This window comes from Gossypium arboreum, chromosome 6 (assembly GCF_025698485.1).
Source record: "Gossypium arboreum isolate Shixiya-1 chromosome 6, ASM2569848v2, whole genome shotgun sequence".
In the NCBI taxonomy this organism is placed as follows: Eukaryota; Viridiplantae; Streptophyta; class Magnoliopsida; order Malvales; family Malvaceae; genus Gossypium; species Gossypium arboreum.
The window spans coordinates 84,582,247-84,596,548 of record NC_069075.1 but is presented as its reverse complement, the minus strand read 5'-3'; positions in this window follow the sequence as shown (position 1 = coordinate 84,596,548).

Sequence of the window (14,302 nt, the reverse complement as noted above, 5' to 3'; positions counted from 1 at the left end):
GGTCATCGAGTAGCCGACTTGGAATTATTTTACCCAACACAAGGTAAGTCATTAAGCATATAGTTGGTATTGATTTAAATGATCGTAATACCTATGCAATTGTGTTTAATGAGATGAAATGTATACAAATGTATATGTATGTAGAGATGAAATTGTCGAATGTAAAAAGGAAGTGAAGCGTATATAGTGGCTGGTTTTCGGCACTAAGTGTGCGGGCAATAAGTGTTCACGGTTGTGAGATTGGCACTAAGTGTGCGGGCTTGAAATGCATGGCACTAAGTGTGCGAGTTTAAAGTACATGGCACTAAGTGTGCGTGGTTGATTATTAAGCACTATGTGTGCGAACCCAATATATATATATATATTTCTATCAATTATTTATATTAAGGGTGCGACCTTACCGAGTCGATTTCGGACAGCGGAAAGGGTGAGTACCTTGAGTTCATGGCTAATAGGTGCTATGTTTATATTTGGAGTTGAGCGTGGTAAGTTTGAACCTATGTGATGATTATAATTGAAGTCACGTACATAAGGTTCATCGTGGAATAGGTGAAAGTTCGCTTAGTTGTATGATTGTAACGAAAATAAAATGGTGTATGGAAATGCCTCAATTATTCTATTGAATAGCGTATGAAATGTCAATGTAGGACTTGGAATGAGATTGAATCGTAAGGTCTAAGAAACTATGGCATAGTTCAGTATGGATGGAGTACTTAGCCTCATTTCGTTGTTTCCTCTTGTGAAAATTTTATTAATGGATGGTAGTGTAATGCTTATGACTTACTGAGTTATATACTCATTCGGTGTTTGCTTGTCACCCATTTTAGGTTTCTTGGACTCGACTTTTTGCGTATTCGGGACCGTCATCGAAGTCATCACACCGACTAGCAACTTTTTGGTATCTTTTTCCTAGTTGGTCTAAGAGAACATTTCGGCATGTATAGGCTATTATGTTGGTTTGAACTTTGGTATGTAAAACTTTGGATAGCCATGCGAAAATGGCTTATATACGTTTTTAGCATAGTACTATAATCGTTTGTATGTTGATCACTAAGAGGCATGGAAATGTTTGGAAACGATTAGCCATTGGAATGGTTAATCATGATTATACTTTGTGCTATGTATTCAAAAAGGGCTAATTGAATCATGGAAACTATGAAATAGGTAAAGTCTACCTTAAAGGCAGATGCTGGCAGCAGAAGCGATGTGGATGTGAAAAATCACTAAAAATAGTAGGAATGGAATTAAATAGTGAATAAATTATTTAAATGAACCTTGATGAATCTTCTTTCATATGGAAGAAACGAAACGGTTATATGAGTTGTATGTTAAGAGATATTTAGGTTTTCGTGAAACAGGGCCAGAACGGTTTCTGGATTCCCTGTTCCGACTTTGGAAATTCATTATAAATTAACCCGGGACATTTAGAAGTCATTCCATATATGTATAGATTCCTTTTTGAGTCTAATTTCTATAGAAACAAACGGTATCAGTATTGAAGCCCTGTACAGGGAGATATCTAGGTCGTAATGCATGAATGTCAGTGTAGTCGCACCCTGTAACAGGGGAGACTTTAACTAATAAACTGTACTAATTGGCCTGACCAAAAATTCTAGAAAAAAAATTGTAGATGGATATATGAGTCTAGTTTCAGGAAAAATCACGAAACTGATTTTCGAGTTGTAGAACTCAAGATATGATTTTTAAGGTGACAGTGACACAGTTAGCCATTTGTCAGAAATTTTTTATTATTATTATGAAGCGGTGAAATTAAGTGAACGAAGTCTGTTAACCCTCGTGTCCGACCCGCGACGGTCTCGGTGCGGGTGTTACAATTTAATTGGTATCAGAGCTATGGTTTAGTCAGTTCTAGGACTACCATAGCGTGTATGAGTCTAGCTATACATGCCTTAATGTTAGTGCTTAATAATGTGATGACTTCTGACGGTTAAAAATTTTTGTTTTGATTAGCAAATGGAACCCGGGGTAGAGAGACCCTTAGCGGATGACTTTGAAAGTGTAGCGGCTACTCCTACGCAAGGGACACCGCCTGTTGAACCACGGTCATCGCAAATAATCGGGATGAGGGGCAAAACAAGCCTTCTTCACCATGATGAATGAGTGGGTCGCGCAATATGCCCGAACCATTCCTATTGTCCAACCATTCCGAATTTGAATAATCCACCCCAAGAGCCCGTAATACCATCGTTACTAATCCGTGAGGTGAGTAAACCACTGTAGACTTGATTAGGAAGCGGAGCCGAGGAGTTCAAGGCCATAGTTACCGATGATGCCGAAAGGGCCAAGTTTCGCTTGATAACATCATTCGGGTGTTCGATGAACTGTCATGCACACCCGATGAATGTCTAAAGTGTGTTATATCCTTGTTGCGAGACTCAACCTACTATTGGTGGAGGACCTTGATTTCCATAGTCCCAAACGAACGAGTTACTTGGGATTTCTTCCAAGCGGAATTTCGAAAGAAATATATTAGTCAATGGTTCATCGATCAAAAGCGTAAGGAATTCTTGGAACTCAAGTAAGGCCGTATGACAGTATCTGAATACGAACATGAGTTCGTAAGACTCAGTCGGTATGCCCGGGAATGTGTGGTTGATGAGGTTGCTATGTGCAAGAGATTTGAAGAAGGATTGAATGAAGATTTAAAGCTACTAGTGGGTATTTTGGAGATAAAAGAATTCGTAACACTAGTTGAACGAGCCTGCAAGGCGGAAGAACTTGGAAAGGAGAAGAAGAACGCTGAATTTGAAGCTAGAGACTATCGTAAAAGATCGATGGGTAAAGCTCCATTCTCGGTGTAAAGAAGTTCGGGAGGACACTATTAAATCGAGGACGATCGGGAATTTCCATTAGAGCACGACCATCGACGGACTCCGAGCTACTTGGTAGCTAGTGTGGGCAATAATTGCCAAGAGAAACACGAATGCCCCCAATGTGGAAGACGACACATAGGTGAATGTTGGGGTAAGTTTACTAACAGGGCTGTTACGGATGCGGTTCAAGGACCACTTCATTAGAGATTGCACGAGCTTGATGAGAAGAATAGGATGCAAGGTGCAAGACCTAGTGGAATGATGACTAGAGGTAGACCACCAAGACTTTCAGGAGGTAGGGGTGGTAGTCGAGAGGGCCTCGACACTACTGTTCGATCTGAGACCCGATACTCGCTAGGGCATATGCCATCCGTGCACGAGAGGAAGCATCCTCCCCGATGTTATCCTTTGGTACTTTCACTCTTTTGACACTAATGTAATTGCATTAATCGACCACGGCTCTACTCATTCTTATGTATGTGAGACTTTAGCATCCAGTAAGACTCTGCCTATTGAGTCTACTGAGTTTGTAATTCGAGTGTCAAATCCTTTGGGTCAATATGCGCTTGTTGACAAAGTGTGTAAGAGATGCCCTCTAATGATCCGAGAATCCTATTTTCTGGCCGATTTAATGCTTTTACCATTTGATGAATTTGATGTTATTCTTGGTATGGACTGGTTGACCATATATGACGCAGATGGTGAGTTGCAAAAGAAAAACCATTGATTTAAGGTGCGCAAATAACGAGATAATCCGAGTTGAGTCTACGGACTTAAAGGGTTGCCATTTGTAATATCATCAATGTTGGCTCGAAATATGTAAGAAAAGGGTGCGAAGCATACCTTGCATATGTACTTGATGACAAAGAGTTAGAAAAGAAACCCGAATCTGCTTGGGTGGTTTGTGAATACCGGACGTTTTTCCGAAGAATTACCGGGTTTACCACTGTTCGGAGGTAGAATTTGGCATTGAGCTTGTACAGGACTATGCCGATTTCGATAGCTCCGTATCGTATGGCACCAACCGAGTTAAAAGAGTTGAAAGCTCAGTTGCAAGAATTGACGGATAGAGGTTTCACTCGACCAAGTTTCTCACCTTGGGGTGCACCAGTATTGTTTGTGAAAAAGAAGGACGGAACCATGAGGTTGTGCATCGACTATCGTCAGCTGAACAAAGTGACAATAAAGAATAAATATCTGTTACCGCGTATTGATGATTTGTTTGATCAACTAAAGGGAGCCTTAGTGTTTTCAAAAATAGATTTGAGATCGGGTTATTATCAGTTACGGATTCGAGATTCGGATATACCCAAAACTGCTTTCAGAACGAGATACGGCCATTACGAGTTCTTAGTGATGCCGTTTGGGCTCACTAATGCCCTGCGGTATTTATGGATTTGATGAATCGGATCTTGAGCGAGATTTGGACCAGTTCAGTAGTTGTGTTCATTGACGACATCTTGGTCTATTCAAGAGATGAGACCGTATATGCCTTGAGCACCGAGATTAGTGTTGCAAATTTTACAGGATAAGCGGTTATATGCTAAGTTCAAGAAGTGTGAATTTCGGTTAAGAGAGGTTAGCTTCTTGGGTCATGTGGCATCCGTGATCGGTATTCGAGTTGACTGAGCAAAATTTCAGCCATACTTAACTAGAAGCCTCGAGAAATATTCTTGAGGTTCGAGCTTTTTGGGACTTGCTTACATTACCGACGGTTTGTAAAAGGTTTCTCGATGATAGCCACACCAATGACGAAGCTACTTCAAAAGATATTAAGTTGAATGGACGAAAAATGTCGAAAAGTTTTGATCAACTGAAAACTTATTTGACTGAAGCTCCAATTCTAGTGCAGCCCGAATCAGGCAAGGAATTTGTCATTTATAGTGATGCATCCTTGCTTGGGCTAGGTTGTGTGTTGATGCAAGAAGGTTGAGTTGTGGCTTAGCGTCGAGACAATTAAAGCCGCATGAGAGAAACTATCTGACCCACGACCTTGAATTAGCAGCCATAGTGTTCGCCTTGAAAATATAGCGACATTACTTGTTTGGAGAGAGGTGTCATATTTATTCGGACCACAAGAGTCTTAAATATTTGATGACTCAAAGAGATCTAAATCTGCGACAAAGACGTTGGCTTGAGTTGTTGAAAGATTATGAGCTGGTCATTGATTATCACCCGGGAAAGGCTAATGTGGTTGCGGATGCCTTAAGCGGAAATCTTTGCTTGCTTTTACGAGCAATGAATGTACACTTGTGCGTTTCTACCCGACAATATGTTAGTAGCCAATTAAAGGCCAAACCATTATTGATTCATCAAATTCGTGAAGCTCGTAAAGTCGACGATGAGTTGGTTGCAAGAAATTTGAATGTGTTCCAAATATGGAATCGAGTTTCAAATTGATAATGACGATTGTTTGAGGTTCGAAGTCGTTTGTGTGTTCCAAGAAATTGAACTCGTTTGATGATTACGAACGAGGCTCATTGTAGCCGAATGTCGATTCACCCGGGAGTACGAAAATGTACAACGATCCGAGACGTCGCTTTGGTGGCATGGTATGAAACGAGACATTTCGATTTTGTTTCAAGTGTTTAATATGTCGCAAGTAAAGGCGAACATCAAGTGCCTACGGGTTTACTTGACCGATCATGATACCGAATGGAAATCGGATCGAGTCACGATGGATTTTGTGTTTGGGTTGCCATTGTCGACAAGTAAGAAAGATGCGATTTGGGTTGTTGTTGATAGACTGACTAAGTTGGCTCATTTTATCCCCGCACGCACGGATTTTTCATTGGATAAACTAGTGAATTGTATGTTTCTCAGTTGTGAGATTACACGGGTACCGATTTCTATTGTGTCGGATAGAGATCCGAGATTCACCTCATGATTTTGGAAGAAATTTCAAGAAGCCTTGGGTACCAAGTTGCATTTTAGCACCGCTTTTCACCCCCAAACCGATGGTCAATCCGAGCGGATAATTCGAGATACTTGAGGATATGTTGAGATGTTGCATCCTCGAGTTTAGTGGTTCATGGGAGCAGTATTTACCTTTGATTGAATTTGCTTACAATAATAGTTTTCGGTCAAGTATTAAGATGGCACCTTACGAGGCTTTGTGCGGTCGAAAATGCCGACGCCATTGTTTTGGACCGAGCTCGGTGAAAGTAAAATTTTCGAGTGGATTTGATTAAAGATCTTTGAGAGAAAGTAAAAATAATTCGTGAAAGTCCGAAGGAGCCACGCATCGTCGAAATCGTATGCGGATTTAAAACAAAAGGATATCGAGTATCAGGTGGGAGACAAAGTGTTTCTTAAGGGCTCACCTTGGAAAAAGATACTCAGATTTGGTCGTAAGGGCAAACTAAGTCCGAGGTTCATTGGGCCGTACGAAATCTCCGAACGAATTGGTCCAGTTGCGTATAGATTGATCTTGCCCCCTGAACTTGAAAGGATTCATAACGTTTTTCATGTTTCGATGCTTCGACGTTACCGATCCGATCCTTCGTATGTAATAAACCCCTCCGAGATTGAAACTCAAGCCGATATGAGTTATGAGGAAGAACCGATCCGTATCCTAGCTCGTGAAGTGAAAGAGTTGCGAAACAAAAGGGTTCCGTTAGTGAAAGTGTTATGGCTCAAACACAGAATGGAAGAAGCTACATGGGAACCTGAGAACTCTATGAAAGAACAATACCCAAACCTACTTACGGTAAGATTTTGGAGACGAAAATTTCTTAAGTGGGGAGAGTTGTGTGACCCTAAATTGACCCTAGTCGGAAAGTGGTTTGGGACCACTAAACCGAAGTCATAAAAATAATTAACCGTCATAGTTGATGCTCATTATATGTACATATGCATGTGTAAAAATTTCATGTTTGGATTTTGTTAATTGTAAGTGAATTTTATCAAATAGGACTTGTGTGAGAAAATTTAGAAATGTGCTAGGCAAATGTAAAGTGGTCTATTAATGCATGTTGTGAAAATGATGGGTTTGCATGTCAATTTACCCAAAATTTAAGCATGGTGGCCGGCCATGCTAGGAGTGGAAACATGTTGCAAACATGTTGGGTTAGTGGTTATGTTAGAAAGAATAGAATAATGAAAGAAAAAAAAAAGGAATATGATGAAAACAAAGGAAGAAAAAAATGTGTCCATCCTTTCACATTTTTCTTCCTTGGCCGAATGTTCTAAGAAGAAGGGGGGGAAGAGCTTGAGAAAATCAGCTATGGTAGTCTACTAGACTAAGGTATGTTTGATGTTGTCCATGAGATTCATGCATGCTTTTAGTTGTTAGTTTGAGTTCTACCTAGCCCATGGTTTAAATCTTTACTATGGGATGGAGGTAATATTCGGCCATGGGTGTTGTCTTCTTGGTTGATGTTTGATGTTGTGGTAATGAGGTGTGAAGATGAGTTAAGTTTCGGCTAAGGTGGATTTGTGTTGATGTCATTTGTATGCTAAGTGTGAAGCTTTGTAATGATACATGTGTATGGTGCTTTTGATGTTGTGAATGGAAGTAGAGGAAAAGTAAAAGAAAATTTATGTAGAAATGTGATATATGTGGATTTATAGGATGTTACAAATATATGTGAAGCCATGCTAGATTAGGAAAAATTCAGTCAAGTGTTCATGAGATAAAATTTTGTGTTTAGGTGAATTAAAGATGATAGTATAGTTGATATTATATATATATATGTATGCATATTCGCCATCAAATTAAGAGCATAGGTGATGATGAGTCTAAGCTTTGTACATTCTACCATATATATATATATATATGCATGTGTGATTGGATTATTGATAGTAGGCGATAGCATATGGTTATTAGCCGAATAGCTAAGAGCATAAGGTAGCAAGATAAAATTTTACCATGCCGTTCCGTATGTCATAAAATCATTAAAATGTGAATACCCATATATGTAGCAAAGTGGTTGAATGAGTTAATTTATTTGTTTAAGCTCAAGATCCTAAAGGAGAGGCGTCCAACAAGGGAAATCAAGGTCATCGAGTAGCCGACTTGGAATTATTTTACCCAACACAAGGTAAGTCATTAAGCATATAGTTGGTATTGATTTAAATGATCGTAATACCTATGCAATTGTGTTTAATGAGATGAAATGTATACAAATGTATATGTATGTAGAGATGAAATTGTCGAATGTAAAAAGGAAGTGAAGCGTATATAGTGGCTGGTTTTCGGCACTAAGTGTGCGGGCAATAAGTGTTCACGGTTGTGAGATTGGCACTAAGTGTGCGGGCTTGAAATGCATGGCACTAAGTGTGCGAGTTTAAAGTACATGGCACTAAGTGTGCGTGGTTGATTATTAAGCACTATGTGTGCGAACCCAATATATATATATATATTTCTATCAATTATTTATATTATGGTGCGACCTTACCGAGTCGATTTGGACAATGGAAAGGGTGAGTACCTTGAGTTCATGGCTAATAGGTGCTATGTTTATATTTGGAGTTGAGCGTGGTAAGTTTGAACCTATGTGATGATTATAATTGAAGTCACGTACATAAGGTTCATCGTGGAATAGGTGAAAGTTCGCTTAGTTGTATGATTATGTGAAAATAAAATGGTGTATGGAAATGCCTCAATTATTCTATTGAATAGCGTATGAAATGTCAATGTAGGACTTGGAATGAGATTGAATCGTAAGGTCTAAGAAACTATGGCATAGTTCGGTATGGATGGAGTACTTAGCCTCATTTCGTTGTTTCCTCTTGTGAAAATTTTATTAATGGATGGTAGTGTAATGCTTATGACTTACTGAGTTATATACTCATTCGGTGTTTGCTTGTCACCCATTTTAGGTTTCTTGGACTCGACTTTTTGCGTATTCGGGACCGTCATCGAAGTCATCACACCGACTAGCAACTTTTTGGTATCTTTTTCCTAGTTGGTCTAAGAGAACATTTCGGCATGTATAGGCTATTATGTTGGTTTGAACTTTGGTATGTAAAACTTTGGATAGCCATGCGAAAATGGCTTATATACGTTTTTAGCATAGTACTATAATCGTTTGTATGTTGATCACTAAGAGGCATGGAAATGTTTGGAAACGATTAGCCATTGGAATGGTTAATCATGATTATACTTTGTGCTATGTATTCAAAAAGGGCTAATTGAATCATGGAAACTATGAAATAGGTAAAGTCTACCTTAAAGGCAGATGCTGATAGCAGCAGCGATGTGGATGTGAAAAATCACTAAAAATAGTAGAAATGGAACTAAATTGTGAATAAATTATGTAAATGAACCTTGATGAATCTACTTTCATATGGAAGAAACGAAATAGTCATATAAGTTTTATGTTAAGAGATATTTAGGTTTTCGTGAAACAGGGCCAGAACGGTTTCTGGATTCCCTGTTCCGACATTGGAAATTCATTATAAATTAACTCGAGAAATTTAGAAGTCATGACATTTATGTATAGATTCCTTTTTGAGTCTAGTTTCTATAGAAACAAACGGCATCGAGATTGAAGCCTGCATGCAGGAGATATCTAGGTCGTAATGCATGAAGGTCAAGTAGTCGCACCGTAATGGGGAGACTTTAACTAATAAACTGTACTAATTGCCCCGACCAAAATTCTAGAAAAAAAATTGTAGATGGATATATGAGTCTAGTTTCAGGGAAAAATCACGAAACTGATTTTGAATTGTAGAACTCAAGATATGATTTTTAAGGTGACAGTGACACGCTTAGCCACCGTCAGAAAAAATTTTTTTTTGATTATTATGAACGGTGAAATTAAGTGAACGAAGTCTGTTAACCCCTCGTGTCCGACCCCGGCGACGGTCTCGGGTACGGGGTGTTACAATTTATATGATCAAGGACAAGTGAAAGTGATAAGTGATAGCTTCGGCTACACTTATCCGGTCAAGGACAAATGACAGTGAAAAGTGGTAGCCGGCCACCGATTAGTGAAAAGTGGTAGCTTCACACCGATCGATGAAAAGTGGTAGCCGGCCACCGATCGGTGAAAAGTGGTAGCTTCGCACCGATCGATGAAAAATGGTAGCTCGGCCACCGATCGATGAATAGTGGTAGCCGGCTACAAGTGACAAGTGATTTTCATATAAGACCATATCGGGATATGGCATCGATTGTGATATATGATATCAGATAAGACCATATCCGGGATATGGCATCGGTGAGATATGTGATTCGAGTAAGACCATAGCTGGGCTATGGCATCATTATGTGAAGATGTGTAAGATCATAGTTGAACTATGGCATCGAGAAAACGAAGTACTCAATTCCATAAGACGCTCACTAATTTGACAAATTTTGGTAAGTGTTACATGGAATTATGTGATACAAGGAAGTACGAGTTGATAAGATATGAGTATAGAACTTGGTTGATAAATGAATTCATTTTTGATTATATAATTGTTCTTCTTGAATGTACTGTCCATATGTATTGATAATTCAAATGTTTTAATGAATAAAGTTCTGACATGGAATAAATTGAACACGAGACAAATAATTATGAATTGAACTCAGAATTCATGAAAATAACGGTTATTGATATATGGAGACATGATACATTGATATATGAATATGGAAAATGTTTGATAAATGTGTTTATTCATAATTATAGAATTATATACCTCATGTGTACTATTTGCATAAAGATGATATTTCAAATACTTTGGTTATTTAACCTTAAATATGAAATAGTATGAAATCAAGATAAGTTGTTATGAAAATATATTTAGATTATAGATATATGGTGATATATGTTGTATTTACATAATGTGAAATTGTGTATATATATGAGAAATTTAATGAGAATTGAGCACATACACGTTTCTTGTTATTTATATGAAGTGTACGACTGAACGGTGATGAAGTTATAAATAGAGAGTTACGTGTGACTCTCCAAAGTGTGAAAATTTTCTAAGTGTTGCAAAAGTTTCATATGTTTACGATTTGGTCCCGAACCACCCTGAATGTATGTTTTGGGCCCCGTAGGCCCATATAAGGGACATTAAACATATGTATGAAAGTTTTAAATTTAGAAGAAATTTTATGGCTAATTTTTACTTGATTGATCATATTAAGTTCGGTAATACCTCGTACCCTATTCTAGGCTTGAAATACGGGTAGGGGATGTTACACCCGAACCATTTTTAATGCATGTTTTAGGCCTTGTAGGCTCGTATTAGGGACTATATGATTGAATGCAAATGGTTTTTAATTTGGTTGAAAATTTAGGACTCGGAGTTGTATGATTGTTGCCATGTAAGTTTAGTAATGCCTCGTAACCCTGTTTCAGTGTCGAATACAGGTGAGGGGTGTTATATTTGTGGTCCCAAAACCACTGCTCCGATTTGACTAAAAACGAGCTGTTACAACTCTCCTTTTTAGGAATTTTCATCCCCAAAAATCTTACCAGAAAATAAGTTAGGGTACTATTTTCTCATAGCTTCCTTGGGTTCCCACGAAGCTTCTTCAACATCATGACGTTGCCAAAGTACTTTCACTAAAGCTATGTTTTTTATTTCTCAACTCTTTAATCTCTCGAGTCAGAATTTTGAACAGTTCTTTGTTATACGTCATATCAGGTTGAATTTCAATCTCTACAGGAAAAATTACGTGTGACGGATTTGATCTATATCGACGTAACATCGACACATGAAATACATTGTGGATCTTTTCTAACTCTGACGGTAAAGCTAGTCGATATGCTACCAGCCCTATTCTTTCAGTAATCTCATACAGCCCGATAAATTGCGGACTTAATTTTCCTTTGCGACCAAAATGAAGAATCTTATTCCACGGAGATACTTTCAAAAATACTCTATCGCTGTTTTGAATTTCAATATCTTTAAGTTTCAAATCTACATACAATTTTTGTGGATCCGAAGCTGCTTTCAAACTATCTCGAATTACTTTCTGAAGCTGCTTTCAAACTATCGCGAATTACTTTCACTTTATCTTCGGTCTCTCTAACCAAATAAACCCCGTGAATCTTTTTCTCACTAAGCTCAATCCAGTACAACAGAGTTTGACATTTGCGAGCATAAAATGCTTCATACAGTGGCATCTTTATGCTTGAATGAAAACGTTGTTATACGTGAATTCAACTAACGGTAAATATTTCTCTCAGTTGCCTTCAAACTCTAAAACACAGCAACGAAGCATATCTTTGAGAATCTGAATTACTCTCTCAGACTGACCGTCGGTTTGAGGATAGAAAGCAGTACTAAAGTGCAATCGCGTACTTAAAGTTTCTTGCAATTTCTTCCAAAATCGTGACGTAAACCTCGGATCTCTATCTGAAATAACAGAAACTGGTACCCTGTGCAATCTAACAATCTCAGATATGTATATAAACTGAACAATATATAGGATCTTTCCTATGAAATTTATCACCTTTTTACTGAAATTCGTTGTTAAAACTAAGTAATTGTTTAATAAATTAATGAAATATGTGAAAACATGAAATTAGGACATAGAAATTATTAAAATGTGATTTTATGCTTTATTATATTGTTTTCATGCATAAAATGACTTATTTTATATTTATTTAAACATATTATATTTTTAAGACATAAAATGGGCTATGCATGATTAAATTAAATAATAAAATATAAAATTATATTTAATAATTCAATTTAAAATATTTCATTAATAATTTGAGTTTTAATTATTTATTTATTTTATTCTTTGGTCCTTTAATTTATTGATTTTTTTTGGACAGGTCTGAGAGTTTTGTTGGATTACAAAAACCATCCAAATTAAAGACCAAGTCAACCCAATATCGGCTACACATGGCTGTCCACATAAACCACTTTTTGGTTTAATTACACAAGGTCCTTGTAATGTTGAAGAAATTAGAGATTTGCCAGAAAATTTACATTTGACCGAGTCTCAGAGTTGTTATGGCATTTAAATTTCTTAAAAATCAAGCAAAATTCAACTCAAAATCCAGTAAGCATGGCTGGCCACTCATTGGAAAAGCTTGAAGAGACTAAACCTCTCTATTTTTAGCAAACTGCCCTCCTCTCTTCACCTATAAATAAGACCTCATTTTATCCCTCATCCCTCATCATTCTCATTTTTCTCTCAATTCTCTTTAGCATTTTCCATTTCCCACGCCTAGCATCATCTCTTCATAGAGATTTTAGCAATTAAGCCTCTTAAAGAGCCCTTGGTCGACCACTTTAGAGAGCCATCAGCAAGGGAGCAAAGCAAAGGAGCGAAGGAGCCTCGTCGGTCAGAGTCTTGGATGACAATTTGATTTGGGTTTAATCTTTTTTTTTCTTTAGTTTAATCTAAGAATATTTTCTATGTGTTCTTAATTCTTGTTTACAACAATGTTAGCTAATTTTATTTAAGCTAAGATGATTGACTTGATTAAATAATATTTATTTGATTCATACTTGTAATGTTTGTGCCTCAATCGATCATGATTTCAATTAAAATCAAGTCTGAATTTCGTTCATACGTGATTGAAATGCACCTGAATTAGCTGAGCGATCCTAATCAGAAGATGACTAGTGGACACATAATTGAAATGTGCATGCTCAATTTAGATCATAACTCGATTAAATTGCAGCTTTCATATCAACTCTAACCAAGCTCTGTTATCTGCATAGTTTTTAGATTTGTGTGATTAAACTGTTTCAAACCTAACACATCCCTGTTACTTCACATGAATGCTAAGAAACCCTTAGTAAATAAGGATCAGTAAAATGCGTCTTTACTAAGTAAAGGATTCTGAAAGAACCTAATGTGGTTTCCAAACTCATGAAAGATCGAGTTGCCCTAGAATATTTTTCTGAATGTTATTAAGCACGTTGACAATAAATTGAGTTTAATTAAAGTAATTGTCCTAGTTTATTTATATTATAATTGTTGCAAATTATGTTTAATTTTGATAAAATCTATTCCATTCATATAGTTTGCATACTTAGGATAATTTGCATTAGGGATCATTGCATTTAGTTTATTATATTTAATTTTAATCATCACTTCTCAACCATATTGTGTTTTTATTTACCAAGTTGTTAGTATCATTTTACAATTAAGTGATTTAACACAAATACAATCTCTGTGGAGACGATAACTCAATACTTACTTATTACTTGATAACGACTGTGTACACTTACACAAACCTACGCGTTACAAGTTTTTGGCGCCATTGCCGGGGACTGTTAACTATTGCCATAGTCTTTTTTTTTTGTGAAATTATTTACTTCCAATTTGGTTTATTTCTAAAATTACTAATTTATTCTTTTTAATTTTGTGGTTTTCTTTTCAGGGGTTTATGAGCATAGGATCGATTATCGATTTATTCCCTGTAGAGCCTAAAATTGAGCGAACTTTTAGACAAAGAAGACGTGAACAAACAACTCAAAGACAAGTCAAGATGGAGCTTGGAAATCAGAATCAAGACCAAGGTAATAAAGTCGATCGTGTACGAAATCCCATCCTTATTGCCAAT